We start from the raw sequence: 13,603 nt of genomic DNA on the forward strand, positions 1-13,603 counted from the left end.
CAATTAAAAGTTAGTTCTCATGTTGTTTAGAAAAATTAATTGATTTAATTTTGTAAATTTGTTGCAAATTCCAAACGAAAAAAGACGTGCACCCAAAATGTTACCATTATTTAGAATTTCGAAAAGTGTTTTTTCACATACAATAATTGCATGTGCTCCTTTTTAAATTGTAAGGTACACTTTTAGAAACGCTTAGGTTTTTGTGCAGTGTGTATTTAGTATTTTTATCATGCCTTAGCCATTTTTAGTCATTTTTTGCAATTTTTAAGCTAAATCTGACTACAGTACCTTTCTCATTAAGACTTAGCAACGCTGGTTTTCTCCACCTTCCAGTTTCCACTTTTTAGACCACCTGTTTCTCAACTCTCAAGAAAAACTTGAGTCTGATTGCGGAAGAGGTGGGATTGATGAGTTATGTTTTTAATGTTAGTTGGATTTAGTTTACTTTCTAAACTTATAAGAAATAACTTAGCCAGCATCCAGAAAGAGACAGTAGTGACAAAAGTATAAATTAGTTTTTTGATAGCAATATCAGGTAGGCAATGGGATGGTGCAACGGATAAGGGGTTGGCTTTCCAATTATGCAAACCTGGTTCGACTATCGGCTTCAGCTGGTTGTTGAAAACACCGCTCACTACAGTAGGGGAGACCGGGGTATTACGAACCACGGGGTATTATGAACCAGGCTATTTTCTGGAAAACTGTTGGAAATCCTAAGATCTCATTTGCATATTTTACTCACAAGATCACCATGCTTTTTTTGGTACCATCATTTTTGGTCAGCACTTCTTTGTTCTCAGTAGAACTAGAAAAATGTAGTTTTAGAGATCAAAAGTAAATTCAGTTTTCCATTTTGGTAGGCCTGGCATGCTTAGTACAGGGACTCTAGAAATCTAGATTTTCATTCAGGGATAGGTTATATGTATAAAATACTGATGCAAACTAATTGTAAGCTTTATGTGATTTTGTTTTGTAAGGCAATAGCTTGAATAAGAACACTCTAGCCGGGGTATTATGAACCAGATGGTTTCTACCGCAAAAGTGAAAATTCACTTTCAAAAAGCCCCCATCTGGTGATGTGAAATATGTAGAAACTAGCCAAATCAAGCAGGTTCTTCCTTATCCCACCTACACAGAGCAGACAACCAGAACATTTGACTCAATCTAAATGTCTCAATCCTAATTCAGCTTTTCCTATTCAAATAATGCAAATAGTCAGACCTGAAAGGCAAAAAGTTCCTAAAAATCTTCTTAACCCCACTCTACTAATTTACGGGCTGATAATCCCTGCTTTGAAGCATTTTATGGAAAGTTGTTTATATTGGTGCATAATGCCCCGGCAAGGTTCATAATACCCCAGGCCATTTTTTTATGAAAAACTGTAATAATTCAAATTTTGGAGAAGTTAGTGAATTGTGCTTGTGATATGTTATACTGGTAGATAATGTTAAAAAGTATGCAACCTGAAAATTTCATAACTCTACTTCAATTAGGGGGCGAATGAGAGCATCCCGAATTTTTGTGGTTCATATTGCCCCGGTCTCCCCTACCTTCTCATGAAGACTTAGCAACTCTGGTTTTCTCCATCTTCTAGTTTCCACTTTTTAGACCACCTGTTTCTCAACTCTCAAGGAAAACTTGAGCTTGATTGCGAAAGAGGTGGGATTGATGAGTTGTGTTTTTTATGTTTTTAATTCCGTAAACTGTTGGTAACTTTATCATTGCTGTTATTCTCCGACCAAAAAAATAAAAAATGAATTGAAATTGAACCTCAACCCAGGGTGTAATAAATTGGGTGGGCATAATTGATGAAGTAAAGGCGGCCGAGAGAAAGGAACTGGCCACCCTACTCTCCTTAGTGCCGAAGGCTTAGTACAATGAGAACCTTACCTACGGTATCTTCTCATACCCGACACTTGAATCAAGTAGGCTATAGGACCCCCTTTACTTTTTATCAGGTACCGGTAGGCCTATACGGGTGCAACCTAGTTCGTACCTTGAACCATTCGTACAGTCAGTTCGTACTCTGAAAAGATCGAGAGAAAAAATTTAAAAAAGCCAAAGTCGCTGATCGCAGTTTAATAGCACAAAGCCAAAGTCGCTGATCGGAGTTTCCCCAAACAATTTGAAACAAACTCGAGGGTTAGCGGAAACTATGGTTAGCGGAAATTGCGAAACTGCGGGAAAATGTTTGTGGAAACTGCGATCAGCGAGGGTTAGGGTTAGAGCATAGATTACTCTATGGTTAGAGTTAGGGTAAGCGGAAACTGCAGAAAAATGTTTGCGGAAACTGTGATCAGCGAGGGTTAGAGCATAGATCACTCTATGGTTAGGGTAAAAGTTAACGGAAACTGCGGAAACTGCAATCAGCGAGGGTTAGGGTTAGAGGGATGCAACCTAGTTCGTACCCTGAACAGTTCGGACCCTCAGTTCGTACCCTAAAAAGATCGAAAGAAAAAATTAAAAAAAGCGGAAGTCGCTGATCGCAGTTTCCGCAAACATTTTAAAATTTTCCCCCTGAAAAGATCGAGAGAAAGATAGCACAAAGCCGAAGTCGCTGATCGCAGTTTCCGCTAACCTTAACCATAGGCTAATCTATGCTCTAACCCTAACCCTCGCTGATCGCAGTTTTCGCAAACCTTTTCCGTAGATTCCGCTAACCGCAGTTTCCGCTAACCTTTACCCTAACTCTAACCATAGATTAATCTATGCTCTAACCTTAACCCTCGCTGATCGCAGTTTCCGAAAACATTTTTCCGCAGTTTCCGCTAACCTTTACCCTAACCCTAACTATAGAGCAATCTACGCTCTAACCCTAACCCTCGCTTATCGCAGTTTCCGCAAACATTTTTCCGCAGTTTCCGCTAACCTTTACCCTAACTATAGAGCAATCTATGCTCTAACCCTAACCCTCGCTGATCGCAGTTTCCGCAAACATTTTTCAGCAGTTTTGCTAACCGCAGTTCCGGCTAACCCTAACTCTAATCATCGAGTAATCTATGCTCTGCTCTAACCCTCGCTGATCGCAGTTTCCGCAAATATTTTTCCGCAGTTTCGCGGTTTCCGCTAACCCTAACCCTCGAGTTTGTTTGCGGAAACTCCGATCAGCGACTTCGGCTTTTTTAATTTTTTCTCTCGATCTTTTCAGGGTACGAACTGAGGGTCCGAACTGTTCAGGGTACGAACTAGGTTGCACCCGGGTTAGAGCATAGATTACTCTATGGTTAGAGTTAGGGTAAGCGGAAACTGCTGTTAGCGGAAAACAGCGAAAAAATGTTTGCGGAAACTGAGATCAGCGAGGGTTAGAGCATAGATTACTCTATTATGGTTAGGGTAAAAGCGGAAACTGCAGAAAAATGTTTGCGGAAACTGCAATCAGCGAGGGTTAGGGTTAGAGCATAGATTACTCTATGGTTAGAAATTAGAATTAGGGTAAGGGGTAACGGAAACTGCGGAAAAAATTTTGTGGAAACTGCGATCAGCGAGGGTTAGGATTAGAGCATAGATTACTCTATGGTTAGGGTTAGCGGAAATTGCGGAAAAATGTTTGCGGAAACTGCGATCAGCGGACTTCAATTTTGAGCTATTTTTTCTCTCGATCTTTTCAGGGGGAAAATTTTAAAGTGATTGCGAAAACTGCGATCAGCAACTTCGGCTTTTTTTGTTTTTTTTTCTCGATCTTTTCAAGGTACGAACTGACGGTACGAACTGTTCATGGTACGAACTAGGTTGCATCCACGGCGGACATGTCCGCCGTGAATTTCGAGGCCTGCTATAGCGTTGAGGTTGCATATGAAGTGAATCTAGGTTGCTTTGTCAATTATTGTCAAAACATTGTCAATTATTTACAACAAAGACTAAAAAATAACAACACAGCCTTCAAAGGTACTGTAGTGACAATACAACTGCTCAAAACATTGTCAATATTTAAGTTTTTTAATCCTACAGCGTATAGGCCGGATGCAACCTAGTTCTAGGCTGTGTTGTTATTTTTTAGTCTTTGTTGTAAATAATTGACAATGTTTTGACAATAATTGACAATGCAACCTAGATTCACTTCATATGCAACCTCAACGCTATAGCAGGCCTCGAAATTCATGGCGGACATGTCCGCTGTCACAGCATGTGATGTCCGCGGGAAGTACCATCTAGATCGGTCATATTTGTCCGCCGAGAAATAACACAGGAACTAGCGATACAAATCGTCATTGCATAGCACGAACAATTGTTGCAAGAATATAATTTCCCGCGCATTCTAGCGCGCATCTAGAAAATGTGAATACTGTATCCCTTAGCTTCTATTCAAGCAGGAAAACTTTCGATTTTTACGTTGCTTCAACGATTGATAACATTGAATAAGCGTAACAAAGGCAAATTCTTTGCTAAAAATCAATGGGAATATCGGTACTTCTACTACAATCTACACTAATCCCACGCAACTTAGTTCAAGTTTTACGTCACAATGTCAGGCTTTAATCTTCGAGTTATATTGATAAGGAAAGGTTGGTTACAAAATTAGATTATATGAAAAGGCTACTACAGCAAGATGCAGCGAAATTTGTTCAGTTTTGGGATTACAGTAAGAAAGAAAAGGCCCAGGAAAAATTCACTTTCGCTCACATGACACACAAAAATACACCTAAAGAAAAAAGCATAATGAAACTTTGCACAGAAAAAATAGTGGCGTTAGTGTAGAAGTTTTTCGACTCGAGCATTGTGACGCAAGAAGCCACACGACCTCGTTCTGTGGAAGTTAATCAGTTATGCGGCTTAAGCAGCTACACGGCGCTTTGACTCTTCAAGCGCACGTTGGTCTGATGAAAGCCTTTCAGAGTGACTTCGCCGAAATTTTAAAAAGCCTTCTAATCTGTAGCTATAGTTCTTGAATGGCGAAGAATTATCAAGATAAAGTGATTAAACAAGACGATCGACGATAAAGCTGGTGTGTCCGCCGTGAGACTTAATTTGTCCGGCGAGATAGCTGCTCAGACCGGACAAGTTTGTCCGGCGTCAACAAAAACAAATTTCGAGGCCTGCTATAGCCAATATCAAGTTTGCCCAACATTTTTTGACCCAAAGCCTATTTCTCAAGTAACGAAGCTTCTCAAGGTTTACTACTGGATGAGCATTGTAAGTCACACAAGTTGTATTGAATATATAAAACTAAAAACACCATAAACTTAATACTACACTTTTTCTCGCCTTCTCTCAACAATAAAAAGCTGCATTTATAGCCTCTAAACTCAACAAATTTTGATATAAATGTCTGCTGCTTGTAACAGATTTATCCATCTCAGATCTAAAGGACTCTGATGGGTTTGCTACTATTCGACTAGTCCGATTTAGCTATTTCCCTATTCGGCTACAGTCCGATTCGACTAGTCCGATTCGGCTAGTTTCCTATTCGGCTACAGTTTTGAATTGTATTTTGTATTATATTCCACAATCATAGGCACCAACTTTTCATAAAACTTTGGGGGACGAGAAAGGTGATGACGTCATAACCATAACGCTATTTTACTCAATTAAAGTTAGTCTTTGATTAAGCTTAGTGTCTTGTTTATATTGACACCTCGGTTGCAAACCGAATTAATTAGAACCGCTGCTTGACACGATTAGTTTTACACATACAGTATGCCTAGTCATAAAAATTTTGATATGGTTAGCTCATAATTGGAAAAGTTGGAAAACATGCCGATTCATTTTCTTTTCGTGCGAGTGAATAACAACGATCAAGACTGTGAAGTTATCGAAATAAAACGCAAAAAATCATGATTTCAAGCAGAGTGGAAACCTGCTATCGGTTTTATTAACCTCGTATCGCACGTTTTGCTACGTTTTGCTAATTACTTACCTTCAAAGCGTTAACAATGGCAAAGTGTTTTTTCTTCTGTTATATCAAAAGTCTTTACAGTCTTTTATCGAATACCGTATATACTCGAGTATAAGTCGAGATGTTCGCAAGTGAGTTTCACCTTAAAAAGACAGGTTCAACCTATACACGGGAGAAGCTATTGTCTCCAGCTTGGTAGTTTTCAAAATGAGCGCATTTTTACTGCTGCAAAATCATTGTTGACATAGATTACGGAGTTTGAAATGGCGTCGAAAAGTAAAAGTTTTGAATACGTTTATTTCCAGTGATTCAAACTTAAAATTCAAATTTTTATGATTTCTTGTCAATTCTAAACTTTATGCACTTGTTGAGCAATATGCAAAGCTCACGAGACAAAACAGAAAGAGCTGTTTTAGAAATCGATTTTTTTATTTTGCGTGTAGGATATAGTCGTTCTTATTATGTAACATTCCATGATCGTTGAAGTCGATGTCAAACCTAAGCTGTCGCATAAAACAATGATGTCAGTTTAGCAAGGTGATAATAGCGGTAAGAGACGTTATTGCAGGCAATATCTGCGGCCAAGGCCATTAAACACCTTTTTTTTTATCAGGTTTCGATTTAATTCTCACACATTGCGAACAAAACAATGCGTTCTGTTGAATCATAATTGATCTCACAGCGGGAAGACCTCGTTGAAAATAGCGCGTCTAATTTAGCTGGTTTACTTAATATTGCAGTGAATAGTTACGTGACTATTCCAACAGCGTAAGTTACTCTATCATCTACTTTGAAATAGAGCTCGACCAATATCACTTTTTCAGGCCGATACCGATATTTATGAAATTTTTAAGCCGATACCGATATATATCAGCTACGAAAAGTTTGTTACAACCCAGGGCCTCGAAATTCGTTTTTGCTGACAGCGGACAAACGTGTCCGGTCTGAATTCTTCGCCATTTAAGAGCTATGGCTACGGTTTGTAAGGCTTTTTAAAATTTCGGCGAAGGCTTTCTTCAGACCAACGAGGTGCGCTTAAAGAGTCAAAGCGCCGTGTAGCTGCAATACGCCGCATAACTGATTAACTTCCACCGAACAAGGTCGTGTGGCTTGCGTCACAATGCTCTGGGCACGGGTCGGAAAACTTCTACAATGACGCTACTATTTTCTTCTGTGCAAAGTTTCACTATGATTTTTTCTTTGGGTTTATTTTGCATGTCATGTGAGCGAAAGTTAATTTTCCCTGGGCCTTTTCTTTCTTACTGTAATCCCAAAACTTGACAAATTTTGCTGCATCTTGCTGTGATAGCCTACTCGTATGATCTAATTTTGTAACAAATCTTGCCTTATCAATATCACTCGGAGATCAAAGCCAGACATTGTGACGTAAGACTTAAAATAAGTTGCGTGTGGTTAGTGTAGAAGTAGGCCTACACAGGTACTCGGAATGGCCCGTTTCGGTGAGTCCGATTCGGTGAGTCCGATTTGGTGAGTCCGATCCCTATTCAGTGATTTTTTTATTTTATTTTTTTTAATTATTGGGTACCGTAGCCTAATTATCATTGCCGTTTTAGGGTTAAGGGTTAGGGTTAGAGGTTAAGAACTCACCGAATCAGACTCACCGAATTGGACTCACCGAATAGTAGCAGACCCACCGGTACTCCCATCTTCTTAGCAAAAAATTCCCCTTTGTTACACTGATTCCATGTCATCAATCGTTGAAGCAACGTAAAACTCGAAAGTTTTCCTGCTTGAATGTAAGCCAAGGGATACAGTATTGACATTTTTTAGATGCGCGCACTAGAATGGGCGGGAAATCATATTCTCGAAACAATTGTTTGTGCTATGCAAGTACGTTTGAGCAACTTGTGTTTCTTCTAAAGGCATGTATGGCTGGTTTTGAGTTTGCTTTTGCTGGCCGATGTTTATCGGCGAAAAATAGCCGATACAATATATCGGCTGACCGATATATCGGTCGAGCTCTACTTTGAAATTTCCATACCGTATGAGAAAGCCATGCGATCAGCTGCTGTTTTGCAGGCAAGAGCAATGTAGCCTATTTTTCGCTTTCGACACTCTAAGTCTGTTTAAATGATCTAAATCTCTTTCGCGAAGTGTTTTATCTTTGAAACACCACTTGTAATAACCATTTTTGTTGCCCCTGGTTAGTGGTTAGGTCTAAACCCCACTCATCTAAAGCTTTGATAATTTCAACTATAAAAGAAACGATATTGTGGAATAAAATACAACATTCTCTGAATAAACAGAAGGCGTTGTTGGATTTGGAATTTTATAATAGTTGAGGATTCTAATATATTCTAAGTTTGCATACAGACGGTGACGTAGGATACATGTCGATTTTATGTGAGCAAACATTTCAATTTAATAGTTCAAACATTTTGCGCTAAATTTCATTTCAATTTATTTTTCTTTGTCGGAATGCAAAAGAAACAATATTGTGGAATAAAATACAAAATACAATTCAAAACTGTAGCCGAATAAGGAACTAGCCGCATCAAACTGTAGCCGAATTGGGAAATAGCCAAATCGGACTTGCCGAAACAGGCCATTTCGCGATTTGACACCGCCTAGAAGCGTTTTTTTTTAACTTTTATTGATAATAATGTGTTTTTGCTGTTTTCAGCTTTAACAGTATGTATATACAGATTGGTAAAACATTTTTAATTTAGCTTGAGTTGGAGAATTCCTCTTGTAGTTTTGAAAAAGTAGTTTTATCACATAATTATATTATTTAGGAGTTTTAGTTTTACCATTTTTTTTAATGCTGCCACTTTCATACGTTTATTAAAGCATAGATGACTTTACGACGTTTCGTACTTGGCACTATGATTGCGCAAAAAGATATAAAACCTACGTAGCAACATGACTGAGTGCTTAATTCAGGTCATCGTGTTGCTTGAATAAACTGGGGAATATAGCCTCAAAGACTCACAATCCTTCTGTTTACTTAAATATAGTCTCTGGCAAATACAAATAAGATCAATCAGAAAGGATATGTTGAATTTTATTCATGGTAAACTGTTCTTTGGTTTTCCAGATATCTGGTACCGTACCTCGGTAAGTGAAGTTGAAGGATCTGATGTAATACTATATCTACAGCATTGCATGGCATTCATATAGCCTGTTTATGCTATTTTTCTTAAATCTATGGTGCTATTATTGCGCATATTATTGTGGTGCACAATCATGTGACATGTGCAGTGCACAATTATATTATTGTGCACAACTGGGTTTTTTTTTCGCTGAGACTTTTCGGTCATTTGTCCGAAATGATTTGAAAAAATTCGGTCATTTTTTATTGATTTTGGTCATTTTTTCTGATGAAACTATTTCCTTTTTGGCCGAATTGACATTTTGACCAAATTGGCTATATATTTTTTCAGACATTTTGACCGAATTGACTATACTTTTTTCGGTCATTTTGCTAAAAAATTGGTCAATGACTGATAGATGACCGAACAAAAAACCCAGGTGCACAATCATGTGACAGATCATTCCATTGACAATTTCACTTTGAATTCTAGATGAGAAAAATGTGTGTGGCTGCAATATTTGCTAGTTATAATAAAGGCGAAAACAAAGAAGATCGTTTTGAATAGCATATGCTTTGAAGCAATTGGGTGGTAACTTGACGTGCAAAAAATCAATTTCTTTTGCACCAAAAAAAAAACAAAGTAAAATTCTCAGAAACTTTAAGTTTAGACTCTGAGGCTAAGTCAGGAATGAAATTTTGATTGACTTCTAATAATTTTTACATGAAATTTGAACCACAAAGAAGTTTTATTGGTTACAAATCTTTTTTTATTTTGATAAAAGAAAATCACCATTCAATAGTAAATCCAATCAAAAAGCAAAGCTTTGTTCTTGGCAATGTTGCCAGATGAAAAATTGTTGCTATCCCAAACTTGGGATAAAATTTTAAATCTGCACTATCAAAATCCTTTGATTGCATTATCATTTCACTGTTTTTTTGTTGTTTATACTTGTTACCATTCTTGTTTCAGTTATTGAGTTGCTGCTGTTCGGTTCAGAATTATTGTTTGTGATAGTGCATATATGAAGAGCTCAATTCCAAAACCGCTTAGGCGCCACTTTTACCAAAATTGAGTTTAGAGTGTCATTAGGTAGAGTATTACCATAGGTACCTACCTTCCATTCCTTTCTTTCCAAAATCTTTTCTATCTGCTTCAAATACGACTCTAAAAATTGCGTTTGTTTCCAAAACCACTTACGCGCCATGACTAGAGATGTAAAAAAACGTTTTTTTTGTTTTTAAAAAAAACGAGCTCGTTTTTTTTGTTTTTTATCGTTTTTTTTGTTTTTTATTCGTTTTTTTTGTTTTTTTTACCTATTTTGACATTAAATGTCACAATATGCAGCAATTAGGGTAAACTCATTGCAATAGCGTCTCTTTCAACAAAGAAGCAGTCTCATAACTCGTATAATTTACTTTAAATCAGACTATATGTCTGGTATAGGCCTATTTTTTCATTGCAATTTTGTAGATCCCAAGTCTCAACACACGAGCCATAAAGATTTCTCACTGTCTCAAATAGTAGTAACAGTGTCCTATGGTTGGCACATCTCAAGTATTGTCTGTAATTTGGTCGAGCCAGTTGTTAAATGCAGTACCACACTCGTGTACAGTTTCGAAGCCACCTGGGATTTTGGTTAATGGGCATGTTAAGACTAGGTGGTCAGTGTCCTGTTTTTCTACTTAACAAAGGCACTTTTGACCAGCACTCCACACCTTTTCCAGTACAACGCCAAGAGGTTGTTCCAGTTGATGTGCATTTGGTGTAAACTTGATGAAAATCACACAAGCGGTTCTCGAGTTATAAGTGAAGTAACCTTAGCCACTAGGTGGCTTCATAGATAAGGAGCAATAGAAAAATGGCAATATCTCAAGAACCGCTCAACATATTTGGATAATTTTTACCTCTACCCCATGTTTTCTGGGGTGGGCTATCTGTTTATGAACATTAAAACAAGTTTTGGCGACTACTTTTTCAGATAAAAAGAAATTAACCTCTTGTCGTTACGCACCAATAAAACCATGATGCGTAACTTTAAAAAAAAATTTTTTTTTTAATCGGGTAGAGGAAAGATTGATGAAAAGTTTGGCAAAAGCAGTGTTGTGCTAAAACCCCAACCTTTAGCCCAAATCACATTTAAATGTAGTGAAAGATGGAAGCATTTTGATGTTTTTTATTTTCCATGAAGAGGTTCAATACTCCTTTGTGATGTCATAGTCATGTTTGTTTTCCCTTAATCACACCATTGTGCTGTCATAGACATTTTTAAAAGAAGTATGGTTGCACTTATCCATCCAAATTGAACTACTGTAGTTTTCAGGACTTTGAGACTTTATCACTTTTCTGTTTTTGCCAAACTTTTTATCAATCTTTCCTCTGCCCAATAGAAAAAAAATTAAAGTTACGCATCATGGTTTTATTGGTGCGTAACGACAAAAGGTCAATTCTCCTTTTTGCTCCAGCGTAGTTCCCAAATAAAATAAGTTTTCATCTTTGATGTTTGTTTTGTATCTTTATCCTGCATTGCGGTAGCCTAATATGGGTAAAACTTTATTCTTGTCAGGAAAAGTATTATGAAGCATTTATTCACCATGTGAACACTGAGCAGTGCTGAAAAACTTCACTTTAAAGGGAAATTTTCTTCATGCATGGTTGGTAGTTACTAGCAATAGTTAACATGGGTGGTGGGCATTTGAAAGGAACATTAACCTAAACCTTTTCTGACAAATTCACTTACTTTTGACAGCTAAAAATATCAGTGATAAGATCTCTTGCATTATGTCACAAATGATCTGCAGGAAGCATCAATAACAAAGTGTCTAAGACCTTACAACACACGAAAAGAATACTTCTGTTTCAACATTTATAAAGCATATACATCGTTGTTAAGCTATCAGTTAAAAAACATATTTAAACAAGCTATTGGCAATAGCTTGCATTAGTAACTTACCACAAACAAGGTAATGTGTGTTCTGAATACTGCCATCTTGTTTTTGCCAAAATTTCGTCAACCCATTGAGTGTGTACAAAAATAACCAGTAGGCCTACCGGTATACTAACATCGTAGGCTACCTTCCATAAAGGGCACTTCCATAAAAGGAAAAATAAATTAACTCATCTACATTATGTCATGTATCAAATTGCATTAATTCAATGTTTGTCAGGTCTACTGCCACAAACATGCCTGAGAATGAAGAAGAAAGTGAAACAACGAAGGCTATAGGGCTATGCAAAAAACATATGCTGCTGCCAAGCAAACACACTTTGGAATTTCAGCACACCAATAAAACCAATTTTACTAGTTTAATGTTTTTCAAGAGCACTATAATGAAACTAAGCTGCAAATTGTAAAAAATTTGCAACTTTTCCAGAAAAATATGAAAAAAAACAAAAAAAACCAAAAAACGCGTGTTTTTTTTGGCCCAAGTTTTTTTTGAAAAAAAACACGTTTTTTTAAAAAAAAAACGGTTCGTTTTTTTTGCATTTACAACTCTAGCCATGACACTTTGTTTCCAAAATCATTTGTATCCACATTAACCAATCATATTAAGCCATTGTGTCACGTGACATATCGCTGATCGTTAAACCGTTTTTCTCATAACTTCGTGATAAGCAGCAGTGTTACCATTTGGCAAATTTCACTGCCAAATTCGAAAAATTTGGCAGAATTTCACGTTGTTTGGCAGTAAGATTTTGAGTTAGCAGAATTTTGGCAAATTTTTTTGGTGAGTTGGCAGTCAATTTGGTAGAATTCGAATGGTGTTTGGCAGTTTGAAGCATCCACTATCTGGCAACTTTGATAAACCGGAATGGCCCGTTTCGGCGAGTTCGATTCGGCGAGACCGATTCGGCTAGTCCGAATCGGTGAGTTCCCTATTTGGCGAGAGCCTTTTTCGGCGAGTGCCCTATTCGGCGAGTTTTTGAAATTTTTGAAAGGAAATTATCGGGTACCATAGCCTAATTATAATTGCTGTTTTTACATCGTTTTAACGGTTGCTAATCGTTGAAATCGTGCAGGAAGGAATAAAAATAAAACTAATTTCCTTTCAATCCAAGCTGTAGGCCACACATTTGTTGATCCAAACTAATCATTTTAATTATTCAAAAGTACTAACTTATAGACATAAACATGATTTATTTTTTTTGTAATGTTTTATTTTTTTTTTATTTTCCTTTCATATCTTAAATTTTTCTGAAGGTGTTGCGACTGTGCCAAATTTCTTTCAACTCAATAACTGACTTCGGTTACAAGCACGTTTTAATGTCCGCGTTTTAACGTTGACGTACGTATTGTTTTTGATATCATGATGAGAAATAAAAACAACTGTACTGACATGACAAATTCAAGCACGTTTTAACGTTCGCGTTTTGTCGCTTCTACCTTTGCTATATGATGATCAGAAATAAAAACAACTGAACTGACATGACGAATTTTAATTTAATAGGTCAAACATTTTATTTTTATTTATTTCTGCACGATTTCAACATTTAGCGACCGTTAAAACGATGTAAAAACGGCAATTATTATTAGGCTACGCTACGGTACCCGATAATTTTCTTTCAAAAATTTCAAAAACTTGCCGAATAGGGCACTCGCCGAAAAAGGCTTTCGCCGAATAGGGAACTTGCCGAATCGGACTAGCCGAGTCGGTCTCGCCGAATCGGACTAGCCGAGTCGGTCTCGCCGAATAGTAGCAGACCCACTGATAAACAG

This window comes from Aplidium turbinatum, chromosome 11, assembly GCF_918807975.1.
Source record: "Aplidium turbinatum chromosome 11, kaAplTurb1.1, whole genome shotgun sequence".
Classification (NCBI taxonomy): Eukaryota; Metazoa; Chordata; class Ascidiacea; order Aplousobranchia; family Polyclinidae; genus Aplidium; species Aplidium turbinatum.